This window comes from Zootoca vivipara, chromosome 4 (assembly GCF_963506605.1).
Source record: "Zootoca vivipara chromosome 4, rZooViv1.1, whole genome shotgun sequence".
NCBI lineage: Eukaryota > Metazoa > Chordata > Lepidosauria > Squamata > Lacertidae > Zootoca > Zootoca vivipara.
Genome location: NC_083279.1, coordinates 36,615,310 through 36,628,776, shown reverse-complemented (window position 1 = coordinate 36,628,776; position 13,467 = coordinate 36,615,310). Strand labels below are relative to the sequence as shown.

General features: G+C 41.4%; 1 non-coding gene across 1 annotated transcript; it reads right to left on the bottom strand.

Moving 5' to 3' along the window:
* Window positions 1–896: 896 nt before the first annotated feature.
* TRNAT-CGU (transfer RNA threonine (anticodon CGU)) lies at window positions 897–970 on the bottom strand. The gene has a single exon. It is a non-coding gene; the product is annotated as a tRNA-Thr (tRNA).
* Window positions 971–13,467: the final 12,497 nt, after the last annotated feature.

Here is a 13,467-nt window from a genome sequence, read left to right as displayed (position 1 = left end):
GTCTCCACCCCCATCGTTCAGCCCGGACACTGAGATCCAGCGCCGAGGGCCTTCTAGTGGTTCCCTCATTGCGAGAAGTGAGGTTGCAGGGAAGCAGGCAGAGGGCCTTCTTGGTAGTGGTGCCCGACCTGTGGAACGCCCTCCCATCAGATGTCAAGGAAATAAGCAGCTATCCTATTTTTAAAAGACATCTGAAGGCAGCCCTCTTTAGGGAAGTTTTTAATATTTAATGCTTTATTGTTTTAACACTTGATTCGGAGCCAACCAGAGTGGCTCGGGAAACTCAGCCAGGTGGGCAGGGTATAAATATATATATATATATATATATATATATATATATATATATATATATATAATTATTATATAAGTGCAAATAGATAAATAGGTACTGCTCTGGCGGGAAGCTAAACGGCGTTTCCATGCACAGCTATGGTTCGCTAGAAGCGGCTTAGTCATGCTGGTCACATGCCCCAGAAGCTGTCTGCGGACAAACGTCGGCTCCCTTGGCCTATAGAGCAAGAAAAGCGTGCAACCCCAGAGTTGTCCACGACTGGACCTGATGGTCAGGGGTATCTTTACCTTTACCTTTTAAAGGTGGAAATATGATTTGCATTGTACAGAGTACCAGAAAGGGTAAAAAGCACATATACCAGAAGTGAAGATCTACCAAGGACAAATATTAATAGATGAAAAGGTGCCACTCAAGGGGGGGGGGGTCGTAGATAAGTGACAAACACATGCTTTGTGTGCATAATTCCCCCCAGTGCAATTGGAAGTGGGTAAGATTTCTGCTTGAAACCCCAGAGAGCCACTACCCACCATAGAATCATAGAATTGTAGAGTTGGAAAGAACCATAAGGGTCATTTAGTCCAACCCCTGCAATGCAAGAATCTTTTTCCCAGAGTGGGGCTTAAACCCATGACCCTGAGATTACGAGTCTCATGCTCTACCCACTGAGCTATCTCAGCAGTCAAGATATCACTGAAGATAACACTGAATGGGAAGTATCAATGCTCTGAATCAGTATAAAGCAATTAAGCAACTGGACATATAAAGCAGTATAAAGCACCCGGACAGGGAAATTGCAACACGAACCAGAATTTAACTACAGTCATTGTTTAAGAGCCATCAGTGAGAGAGACAATAGGACATGAACCATTAATACTGAACTAAACAGCGTTCCAGGAGATTTGGCCACTAAGCAGGATTCATTGCATGATTAATTGCACAACTCCCTCTTCTCCCAAAACCCTGTGCTTTTCGAAATATGTTTTCAGATCGACCATATTTCTTTCATTCCTGATTTGGATCTTTTGGTAACAACAAATGGCCTGCCCCATTTTTTTTAGTTCGAGGTGACATCATGCCTTAAGAAGCTGAAGAATTGTCACAAGAGTTTCAGAGAGTTATCTGAAACTTTGGTTTTCCAAATAAGGCATACTCTGCATAGTTCAGCCTCCACCCCCTCCCTTGATTCCTCCAGTTACCAATGATGTTTCCCCCCCTGAGGCATTTGTCTGCTTTCCAGACAAGTAATGAGGACTCAAGATTTAAACCAGCTGTGATCTCATTCAGTACTGATAGAGCTACATTCTTTCTAAAACAGCTTTTAACACCATATGTTCTGGTTGTTAATAGAACAGAATCTTCGCTGAAAGACCTCAGCTACGTGACCAGCAAGTGTCAGTAGCATTTAAACCTAACAAGATTATTTTTTCCAGCATGGAAGTCCATATTAAAATAAAAGCAGAATGAAATAACAATTTTCAACTGTAACCGCATGTTAAAAGTCATGAAATGTGAGTCTCATGCCATCTTCTCTGGGAGGTTTTTTTTTTTTTAATGGTCTCAAAAGTAGGGAGGTGCACTGACCATAAGATTCAGTTTTAACCTCAATTTCATACTTTGGAAATCAGCCTAATGCAGTCTGAAGTGCTTTGAAGGCTGCCCAATTCAATTCAATTCAAGTCCAGATCCTGATTCAGGACAGTGAAGCTTCATCCTTTTCCTATTGGTTATTATGGGGAAACAACAACAACAACACTTATCCCCCCCCTTTGACAAAGTGGATTACATGTGCAGACATTTTAGCCATTCCCGAATGGACAACGCCTGCCAAATTACAGTCAAATAGGTCCAGGGGTTTTTGTGTGTAGGGTACTTCTAACATTTATTTTAAAGGAATCGTGTATCTCTCTTTTATTGTTAGCAGAAGTAGATGAAATTTGTAGGCATGTTAGCCCCTTCTATGGGGATAAATCCTGCCAGATCTCAGAAGGAAAGACATAGTAATTTTCGGCTAGTAAAACCCACAGTTTGGAAGGTAAGAAATATGTCAAATCAAAAAGAGATCCAGAGATCTTTGTGCTAGGTGTTTTTAAAGTTGGGGGCGGGGGAAGAGAAACTAAAACAGATGTGTTTCCTTTCTTCTGGTTTTGTGGGCAATGATTTTGTTGTGAAAATGGCAGACATTGTTGAGGTGCCCCTAGAAGAGTAATCTGCAAAATATCAGAAGAATGGGCACAAAGACCTGGGGGTTGAGGGGCTTCTTGGAATGGCATGTGATGTGGGGGAAGGTGGCTTCTGCGGGACAAAGAAATGAGAAGAGTTCAGGAGAACTGCCTTGCCTAAGCAAAAGTCCTTTTCTATTCACTTGGATTGGTATCCAAGCCAAAGTAGGATGGTTGCTGGTGTCAAACTGTGAGCTACGAATGAACTATTTTACACATTAGGTGGCAGCAAACCTGAGTTTGACATTGGGTATTCAAGAAATTGCAACTAGTCTTGGCTCTCTGAAATATTTAACAGTTTTTACTAGCGCAATTGCAAAAACATGTCTGTTGTATTCATGGTTTGTATTTTATGACATATGCTTTTTTTAAGTGTACATAGAAAAATGTAAAATTTGAAATGGCCTTCACATTAAGCAAGGAGCATAACTAGAAAAATAGTTTAGAGAACAAAATTATGGTGATATGAATTCGAAAATAATAATAATAATAATAATAATAATAATAATAATAATAATAATAATGAAAGGAACAGATCAATCAGCTGCCAGATGTAAATAGCAATTTGTTCTTAGCCAGAAAAAAAACAACCCATTACAGTGCCACACAGACACAGGTGTGCTCATCAGTTTCTAGATCAGCCTCTTTCTCAGTTGGAAATGGAGTTGCTGGGAATGAAACAAATTTTCTGTATTATTATTATTATTTTAATCCTCTTGTTCCAAACAAGTTGAAATATCATGAAAATTAAAATTAAAATCTCATCCTGTCTCTCAAATTCACTCCCAAAGATTCTGCACGGGAGGCACAAGTATAATATACTGCGCTCTTTAAATCTGAATTAAAATCTGATTTGAGACATAATTTATTTGTGACCAGCTCCCCACCTCTAATTAGCTGTCCTCCTCCAACCCCTGCCCTTGTATGAGGGAGTGCATGTTCGTATGTAAATGCACCATACTTTCATTCAAAACAGCTTGTCTTGCAAACTCTCCATATGAATGCCTTCTCTGTAGGATATAAGGAAACATTCCTTGGGACTCTGGCAAGGGACAGTTGTAGAGCCTAAACCCAAGGGGAAAGAATTGTCAACATCTGCCTGTTACTGCCTAGCAAATGGACAATTATCATCTCCCCCCTGCTTCTGTAAGCCCCGTTAAACAATGGCATGGCGTTGCCTCCTTTGTGTGCCTCTAAGGGTTCCCACCACAGCTTCACTTCTGATATGCTAATAAAGAAGCCATCTTTTTTGTGTTCCTGAAAGGCCCCTTTCCTGCATTCAATCCAAAGTTCGGGCGTGCTGTGTGAGAAGCACAGATCCTAGAAGGAATTCCTCCAGCCCTTTTATAGAAAAAGGAGAGGAATTAACCATCTGCTTGTGTGGGTCCCCTGGAAGAAAATGGCTGAACAAATTGCAACTTGACACAATGGGCTTTGGTATCTTCTTGCTTGACAAGCAATAAGCAAGAGTGGCTCTTTGGCACTTCCATGTCACTTTCTCACTCTGCTCTGCAGAAATTAAGCTTGTGAGGTGAGTGCAAGGATTTTTAAATGAAACAGCAGCATGACGGTCAGGGTGTTTAACATATATAGATACCTTTGCTAATGGCACTTCAGAAATAAAAAAAGTTAATACTATATTCAGCCCGAGATGAAGCTAATTCCTTGGGCTCAGGTTCATTTATGTCAGCTGTGAACATCAAGCCCTGATTTGGGTGCTTACCTCTGCCCTTTCAAAATCTGGTTTCTTTGTTACATGGAAGAGTTCTGTGCAGTGCAGAATCATAGAAAGTCAGGTCAAATGGCAAAATTACAAATGGGCTGTCATATACCTCAGTCTTCATCCAGTTAAGGAATGTAAGGTGCATTCATCCCAACTACTGCAATGTGGGAAAGGGCCTTCATTGTTGTGGCTCCTCAGCTTTGATACTCCCTTCCCCTGGAGGTACTGATGACAGAGACCTTCAGGGATTTCCACACCAGATAAAGTGTTCTCCCAGGCACTAGGAGTTAATCTATTGTACCCAGCCTTGATGCTGGTTCCTGAACTGCTGCATTACTCATTTGGTTATCTATATAAATAAAAATGTAAAATGTCCATGTTTGTGTGTGACCAGTAATCTCCGAAACCGCTTGACCGATTGCGTTGAAATTTTGACACAACGGTGCATTCCAACACGGGAGTGTTTGTATAAACTTAGATTATATAGATGTCACACCTGTCACAGGTAAAAGCATGATTTTGTGTAAAATAGCGCCCTCTATTGGACGTCAAAGGAACAGATGCCATATCCTTTTGTGTAACAATAGTGCCATCTGTTGGACGTCAAAGGAAAAGATCCTATAGAACATTCTTTCCTCCCAGGCTCAGGGAACCCAGTGTGTGGGGGGGAGGGAATTGGAATATAAAACAACAGACCAAGAGTGGCTCAAATACGTGCCGAGGAAGCACGTATTTGTTTTCCTCCCCCCACATGGTCAACAACGTGCAACGATGTTTCCACACTTGCCTACCAACCACGTACACAAGCACACCCCACACACCCCCAGAACTCCCACATCGGGACCCCTGACCGCCTCCATGTTTGACTGGGCCTCCAGCAGCATTGGCAAAATCTCTCTCTCACCCCCCCTCCAAAAGTCCAGCTTCTTCAATAAATTTATTTAAAAGATTTATAAACTGCTTAATTGAAGAGTTTTCTGAGCAGGGTATAAATAAAATGAAGACATTCTGCCACAGGACTATTCTGATTTCCCCCAGTATGCTATTAATTAAAAAACAAAATCAATGCCATGTGAGTTAGTAATAGTGTATTAGATTACTTTTTCATCCATTGGTACAAGTACCATGAAAGGACCAGAAGGATGTGGAATAGACAGTAGTCAAAAGAAGGCAAAGTGTTCAGTCACGTGACCACTGCAGATCAAAGAAAAAGAGGGTTCTAGAAGGTAATGACTGGCCACAGGGCAAGAAAACACTGTGCAGTCCCCTTGTATTATCTTTCCATATCTACTAAGTTTAACAGTTATTATACAATGCCTTTGACGTTTACAACAGCCTCATAAAAGGCAGATGTTGAGCAGGTGGCCTGATTGTAAAATATCAAAAGCTCTCATTGGAGCCTATCAGCATGTTTACAGCCATCTTAATACTGATGATCATTTAAAATTTTGGAAGAACAGTGACCCCCCCCCCCAAAAAAAGAGCGTGGCAGCTCCAAGTGTTCTGTGAACTCAGCAGGATATAATCCCTGAGGAATTCAAGCACTGAATAAGCAAGCCAGTTAAACAGGACAGTGACTTTAAGTGCCCTAAAAGTACTCAGTTTTTGAAGCACCACAAGGAGTGCAGTCCTAGTATATATGCTTACCTGGAAGCAAAGCCAATTGGATTCAAGTGGGGTATATTTCTCAGTAAACATCCTTGGGATTGTGCTGTACCTAAGACTGACATTCTTAGAAGATTAAGTGAGAAGTATCTGCTATATTTTTTGGAAAGGGGCATGTCTGCTTGCCTTCTGTTCTCTTTTGGGTTGGACACCTCCTGAGATATTGTTGCCAAACTTGGCCTTAGGGTTTCCAAGGTGTGGGCAGCTGTCTTCACTGATGTTTGGATGCTGGCTGCCATTTTGAATCAAGTTGACAGACGTCACTTTGGTGTGCCTGGTTTTTTTTTGGCATGGGTTTGATTGCCTGTCGAGATAGCGTTGCCAAACTACGCATGAGGGTTCCCAGAGTGGGGGCAGTTGTCTTCTTCAATGTTTGGCTTCTGAGCACCATTTTGAATCAAGATGGCAGACCATTTAACATTGGCATGACTTGGCATGCCAATTTGGACACCTCCGAAGGTATCTTCACATGATTTTGTTGGATCTTAGGCAAATTTGGCATGACAGTTCCAACTAACATCAATTTAGATGGCTCTCAAGATATTGCCGCCAAACTCGGCACAAGGGTTCCTGAGGTATCCACATGTGGGTCCTGTGTGCCATTTTGAATCAAATTAGCTAAACATTAATTCTCCCTCTTGCCACAAATTGAGTTTGATTTGGGTCAGGTGCTCCCCAGGTCAGATTGGAACCCTAGGCTGGTGTGTGTATGTTTGTGTGTAGAGCCCTAAAACTCACTAATTAAGCTATCAATTTAAAAATCACAATACTTTATGGTTTCTTTTAATTCCTGGGCAGCATAGAACTGGGTACTTCCTGTGTGTGTACGCATGTGCGTATCTAACAAGATACACCACTATCAGATATTAGCAATGTCAACTAGTTGCCATTAACTATAAACTTTAATAATAGCATAATCCCAGAAACAGATTTCATTTCTCTCCTAACATGTTTCAGAGGCATAGGACAGGCAAGGACAGGGGTGTCAAGGCTGGTACGCCCAGACTTCATCATCACCTTCCTCCCGGTAAGTGGCAATGACACCCCTGCAGGGAGACTATTTATAATAGAGTAGGAGCACCATTTCAGTGTTTTGTCTAGACTAGATCATAATCCCACTTAAAGTAGCACATGCTTTAAAACAGGGCTGGCCGCCCTGTGGCCCTCCATAGTTACTTATTTAGAAAAAAACACACCTTTGTATATTTCTTTTCTTTTTGAAAAAGTCAAAGTGGTTTACTACAATGACAATACAGTAAGAACAACACAGAGATTAAAACAGATCACCAGCTGACTGTTATGCAAAATGTCCCCCCCCCCCCGAATTGCCTGCATAAGCATAGAAAAGTCTCCAGCAAATGTTTGGAAGTTAATACAGAAGGCACCTGCTGAATGTCTTTTGGAAGAGCATTCCACAAGATAGGATGCTGGGCTCCAGCTTCCTTCAACCCCAGTTGGCATAGCTAATGGTTGAGGAGTGAAAAGAGCTGTAGCCTAAAAATATATGGAAGGCTGCAAGTTAGCACCCTCCTCACCCCCCACTTTAAAACAAATCAAGTAACATTTGTTGAACTCATTGGGTATTTATATATAACACAGTTTCCTGGCTTTTGTTGACTTGTGTCACTGATGTCGTTCTCCAAATGTGAGGGTTTGCCAGTGTGTTGATGAGAAGCCTATGGGCCTCACTATTCTCCCAGCAGATCAGAACTTGCTGCCACATACAATGAGTCATTCAATCTGTGAAAAGATTTAATGACACATAACAGGCAATGCCAACCCACACAAACAGCAGCAACTCTCTGAACCTTGACTTTATTAGATATTGTGGGTGGGAAAAAGCTGTGGAATATATTTTAGAAAATGTCTCACCGATTAATTCAGTAGTACATAAGCTTACATATACACATACGTAGTATCTCAGTACAAACAACAGAGGACCCGAGGGTCTATTTGAGCCCAACCTGGATATGGGAAAATTTACTTTACTATTTAATAAATGGCAACAAATGGTGCAACAGCAACATTTCAGTTGTTATTATTGTTGTTGTTAATGTAGTGGTAGTGGTTGTTTTATTCCCAAGGAGAGAAACTGGTAGGATTATCTACCTCATATGCCAGAATAACTTGGATACTATCAATCAAACATTCGGTCAAACTTGGATGCTCTACACCTTGACTTCAGAACATCTGAAGCATTGAGTTCACTGGGAGCCTACCTACCTTTTCAATCAAACCCTTTAATCTAATTCTCTTGAACTAAGAACAAAATAACCACAAAGGGCAAACATAGTGCTGGCTTCTGTTTAGACACAGTCACTACAGAAATCATTCTTTCTTTGGCAATCACTCGTAGCCAAGTAAGATTGTCTTTCATGAAGATGGTTTTTAACAGTGAGTCTGTATATGACTATGGAGGCCAATTCTGGGTCCACACATCCTTCCACAGTGGGGACATACTGTAGGTTTCCGGACGGGAGTTGATCACAGTGAGGGTTTGCCAAACATACCTTCCTCTTAGCTCATTTCTCCTTTTCACCCCAAGTTTGTGCTTCTTCCAAGTCCACAACAACTTTAGTAAAGGCTGTTCTCCAGTTGGAGTGCTCACAGGCTAGTGTTTCCCAGTTATCAGTGCTTATACTACATTTTAAAAAATATTTGCCTTGAGAGCATGTTTAAACCTCTTTTGTTGTCCACCGGTATTTCGCTTTCCATTCTTATGGTAGGAATAGTGTAGTTGCTTTGGAAGATAATCATGGCACCCGAACAACATGACCAGTCCAACGAAGTTGATGTTGAAGAATCATTGCTTCAGCACTGATGATCTTTGCTTCTTCCAGTACACTGACATTGGTTCGCCTGTCTTCCCAAGTGATGTCTACAAATTTTCGGAGCTACTGTTAATGGCTGAAGAGCTGGAGATGAAATTAACAGCGTCCCTACACCAGTCTCCTGGTGGTGTCAGTCAGAGGCCTCATATTTTGTTTGGGTGGTAGAACTGTCTGCCCCCAATCCCTGTGTGCTATGGAGATTTTGTGGGGGGATATTTAGAGCACAGCTGGGTCTTCTCCTCATCTCTAAGCTCAACTCCTCTATTCATTTTCTTGTCTTAGCTAGCTTCCTTTTGGCCATGAGCTGACAGACATTCTCACTCCTCAGAGTGGCTGAGTAGCACATCCACTGTCTCTTCATCTGTCCAGCTCAGCTGCTTTACTTGCCAGTCATGGCAAAACTTTCAATCCTTTTGGGGTTTGCACAGAATAGAACACACAGCTTGATGGAGATGACTTGGTAACGGTTCTTAGCATCTTTCTGCTTTTCCTCCACTCTCTAGTATTGGCTGAAATGTCTTCATCTCCCACAAGTTGCCTTTAAAAACAAATATAAATCTAAGGAGGTAAACAATCCACTGAGGTGTGAGCATGCTGTAGCATCCACTTTGAAAAGAAAAGAAAAAGGGAAACTGGGTGATGGTGGAATGCCTTTAACTGAGCCTCTTTTATCGTATCCTGTATGAAGGTGTGGTTAACTGGCTAGATTCCTGAAATGGAGCATACCAGGAGGTATGGTTGCACTGCAACATTTTGTAATTACAAGTCCCACTTGTAATTACTAGTCGTGCCATTACATCTACCACTATATTATTATTTATAAAGAAATATGGAAAAACCGCACGCTCTTCTTCAAATTAGAAATCTCCATTGCAGCCTTGAGCATTGCAAGAATCACATCAAAAGTCTCCAGGTGGCTGCAGTATAAATAGAAGGTTTTCCCCCCCTCCCAATTCTAGCACCTAAATCTGCAGTAGTTATCAATATATACCTTTCTGTTTATACTAGGTACTTCATTAATCTCGGTACTATCAGTCTAAAACTGAGAAGTGGAAAATTGTATGCTGCCACGAGTTATTTAATTCCCCCCCCCCATCCCAGTTAGATTCTGTTTGAAAAATAATAATTACTGCACCTTAACTCATACACATAAAAGTACTGAATTGATGTGACAGTAGCATGGCTATGTCTTAACTTGCATATTATTTGAGAGGAAACCACCACATTCCTCTAGCATAGTTACATAATGAAGCTGAACTTTCTGCTTCTTCTGCGGCAATTAATCTTGTTGTGCCTTTGGTGGTAATAATAACAATAATATTTTTTCAATGAACTAGATCGGCTTGTCTAAGACAAGCATATGCCAAAGCCAGCTGAGTCTGAATGTTACCTCTGTTTAGTCACAGGAAATGAGTGTGCTCTCAGAAAGTGATTACCCACCGAGCACAATTCTATTACCTGTGCCAGGGGATGATTCAGACCATTCCTTGGAGAGAATCAGTCTAAAACTGCTTTAGCAGGAAAGCAAGTAGCTAAGAGATAATTGACCCCCATCTGTACTGCGACTTTAAAATTTCATGTTACAAAGGCATGCTAGACAACATGGCATGCAAGGTCATTCTTCCATCTGCCATGAAGCAGAAAAAATACAGCAGTAAAAATAATAAAATATTTACAGAGGTTTGCTTACACCCACTGGCACAGCACATTAGAATGCATCCTTTCTTTAGCTAGATATTCACTTTCGGGCAGACTTTCAAAATTCCTTAAGCTGGTAGCTGCCTCAAGTACAAATACTTGATTCACAATGGACAGCAGAGCTAAAAAGTTACAAGCATTTTATGTCATTATTTTCAATGAGTATTTTCAAAGCACATCTATCAATATGGCCATTAACATATATACCACGGTAAAGTAATCTGGATGAGCAAGCTAACATTTGAATGTGTCTGTACATACACTGTTGTTTCTTCCTGGTTTAAAATAGAATTATTTTAATTTGCAATGCATTCCAACTTCTTATATTCCTTCAAATGCTATTTTTACAAATCAGTTTTGAGGTATTGGAGACTCCCTTTAAACTCTCATTTGGTCCATATTTTATATGCTGTTTTGCTTTGAAGGAACTTAAGCCTCAGCAACCCAGGAGCAGGACTTACCAGCTGGTGGTCCAAATAAGGTAAGGTAAGGTAAAGGTAAGGTAAGGATTCAAATGAACTAGATCGGCTTGTCTAAGACAAGCATATGCCAAAGCCAGCTGAGTCTGAATGTTACCTCTGTTTAGTCACAGGAAATGAGTGTGCTCTCAGAAAGTGATTACCCACCGAGCACAATTCTATTACCTGTGCCAGGGGATGATTCAGACCATTCCTTGGAGAGAATCAGTCTAAAACTGCTTTAGCAGGAAAGCAAGTAGCTAAGAGATAATTGACCCCCATCTGTACTGCGACTTTAAAATTTCATGTTACAAAGGCATGCTAGACAACATGGCATGCAAGGTCATTCTTCCATCTGCCATGAAGCAGAAAAAATACAGCAGTAAAAATAATAAAATATTTACAGAGGTTTGCTTACACCCACTGGCACAGCACATTAGAATGCATCCTTTCTTTAGCTAGATATTCACTTTCGGGCAGACTTTCAAAATTCCTTAAGCTGGTAGCTGCCTCAAGTACAAATACTTGATTCACAATGGACAGCAGAGCTAAAAAGTTACAAGCATTTTATGTCATTATTTTCAATGAGTATTTTCAAAGCACATCTATCAATATGGCCATTAACATATATACCACGGTAAAGTAATCTGGATGAGCAAGCTAACATTTGAATGTGTCTGTACATACACTGTTGTTTCTTCCTGGTTTAAAATAGAATTATTTTAATTTGCAATGCATTCCAACTTCTTATATTCCTTCAAATGCTATTTTTACAAATCAGTTTTGAGGTATTGGAGACTCCCTTTAAACTCTCATTTGGTCCATATTTTATATGCTGTTTTGCTTTGAAGGAACTTAAGCCTCAGCAACCCAGGAGCAGGACTTACCAGCTGGTGGTCCAAATAAGGTAAGGTAAGGTAAAGGTAAGGTAAGGATTCAAACCGCCAAGCTTCTGATCGGCAAGCCCAAGAGGCTCAGTGGTTTAGACCACAGTGCCACGTCCGTCCCATCCAAATAATGTAACCTGGGCTAACAGAGTTGCTTTGGTTTGCATGGAAGCCAAGAACAGATGGAGAGTGTGGAAGGACCATAGCTCGGTGGTAAAGCATCTGCCTAAATGGAAAAGGTCCCAGGTTCAATCCCCAGTATCTCCAGGTAGGGCAGGTAACATCCCCCATCTAAAACCCTGGAAAGCCACTGCCAGCCAGTGTAAACAACAGTGAGCTAGATGTACCAATGGTCTGACTTGGTATAAGGCAGCTTTCATTGTTCTTTGAATGGATTGAATACAATATGAAAGAGAAGAGTGGGCAAAGTTTTGTGGAGCACCTTTAAAAATTATGGAGGGGGAATGTCTTACTTCTGTGATGTTTTCATATATTTTACTATAATCCAGTATGGCTGAGTGGCTAGAAAGATGTTGTGTGTTCATGGTTTAAGGTCTAGAGCATTATTGACCAGATGTCCATGAGGCAGACTGAGGCAGCCACCTCAGGTGGCAGAATCCAAGGGCACCCTGGTGGAGCAGTGAGGAGATGTGGATGCAGCAGCTTTTGGGTTCTGTTAAGAACTCCCAGGGCTCTCACGTGAACCTGGAAGCTGCAGTCGGATGACCCCAGTAAGTGAGGCTTCAGTGGGGGCAACGAGGGCGGTTGATGCCCGGCACATAGACAAGACAGCACCTTCCCATTTTGCCTCAGGTGGCCAAACAGAATGGGCCACCCCTGCTGCCCTGTATTTCATATGAATGGTCCATCTAGCCGAGTATTGTCTACATGGACTAGTGGTGACTAGAGTTTCAGTCTCTGCCAGCCCTACCTAGGTATGCCAGGGATGGAACCTGGAACCTGCTTCATGCAAAGCAGATGATCTACCACTACTGAACTTTTGTACAAAACTTACAAGTATATAGTATGTTTTTATTTTGTAAGCTGCTTTGGGACCAATATGTAGTTGAAAGTGGGGTATGTTTTTATTTATTTTTAATTAATTAAGCATTCCAAGTGCTTCACATGTATCCTATAGTATTCAGGTGTGGCTAAGGTGTGGCCCTTGAGATGCTGCTGGACTCCAGTTCCCATGAGCTCCAGGCATCATGGCCAGTGGTTGGGGGAGATGAAAACCATTGTACAGCAACTTGTGGAGGAACACAGGTTAACCACCCACAACCTAGTTGCAGATCATCCAAAAGTGTCCCTGTTTTCCAGGGACAGCCCCGGATTTACAGACGCTGTCCTGGTTTCTGATTTGATCCCAGAATGTCCCATTTTTCCTTTGGCTGTCCCTATTTTCATTGGAAAAAATGCTGGAGGGTATGTAGTTGTAATCTTTATACAACTGTGCAAGTTAAGAGAGTATTATTGTCCGTCCGTCGCTATTAGGAAATCGGGGATTGAGGGAATAAGAGATGACTTGCTGAATTCAATGCAGAGACAAGATTCAAGCGAGGGACTTCCTGATTTATATCTCAGTCCCTTAGCCACAACTCTCACTGCCCACCTTTGTAAAAAGTACATTTGAACTTGACTATGAACAGTTAAAGAAGGACTCAATCATTTGCCTCTTGTGATTTCCTTCTTAG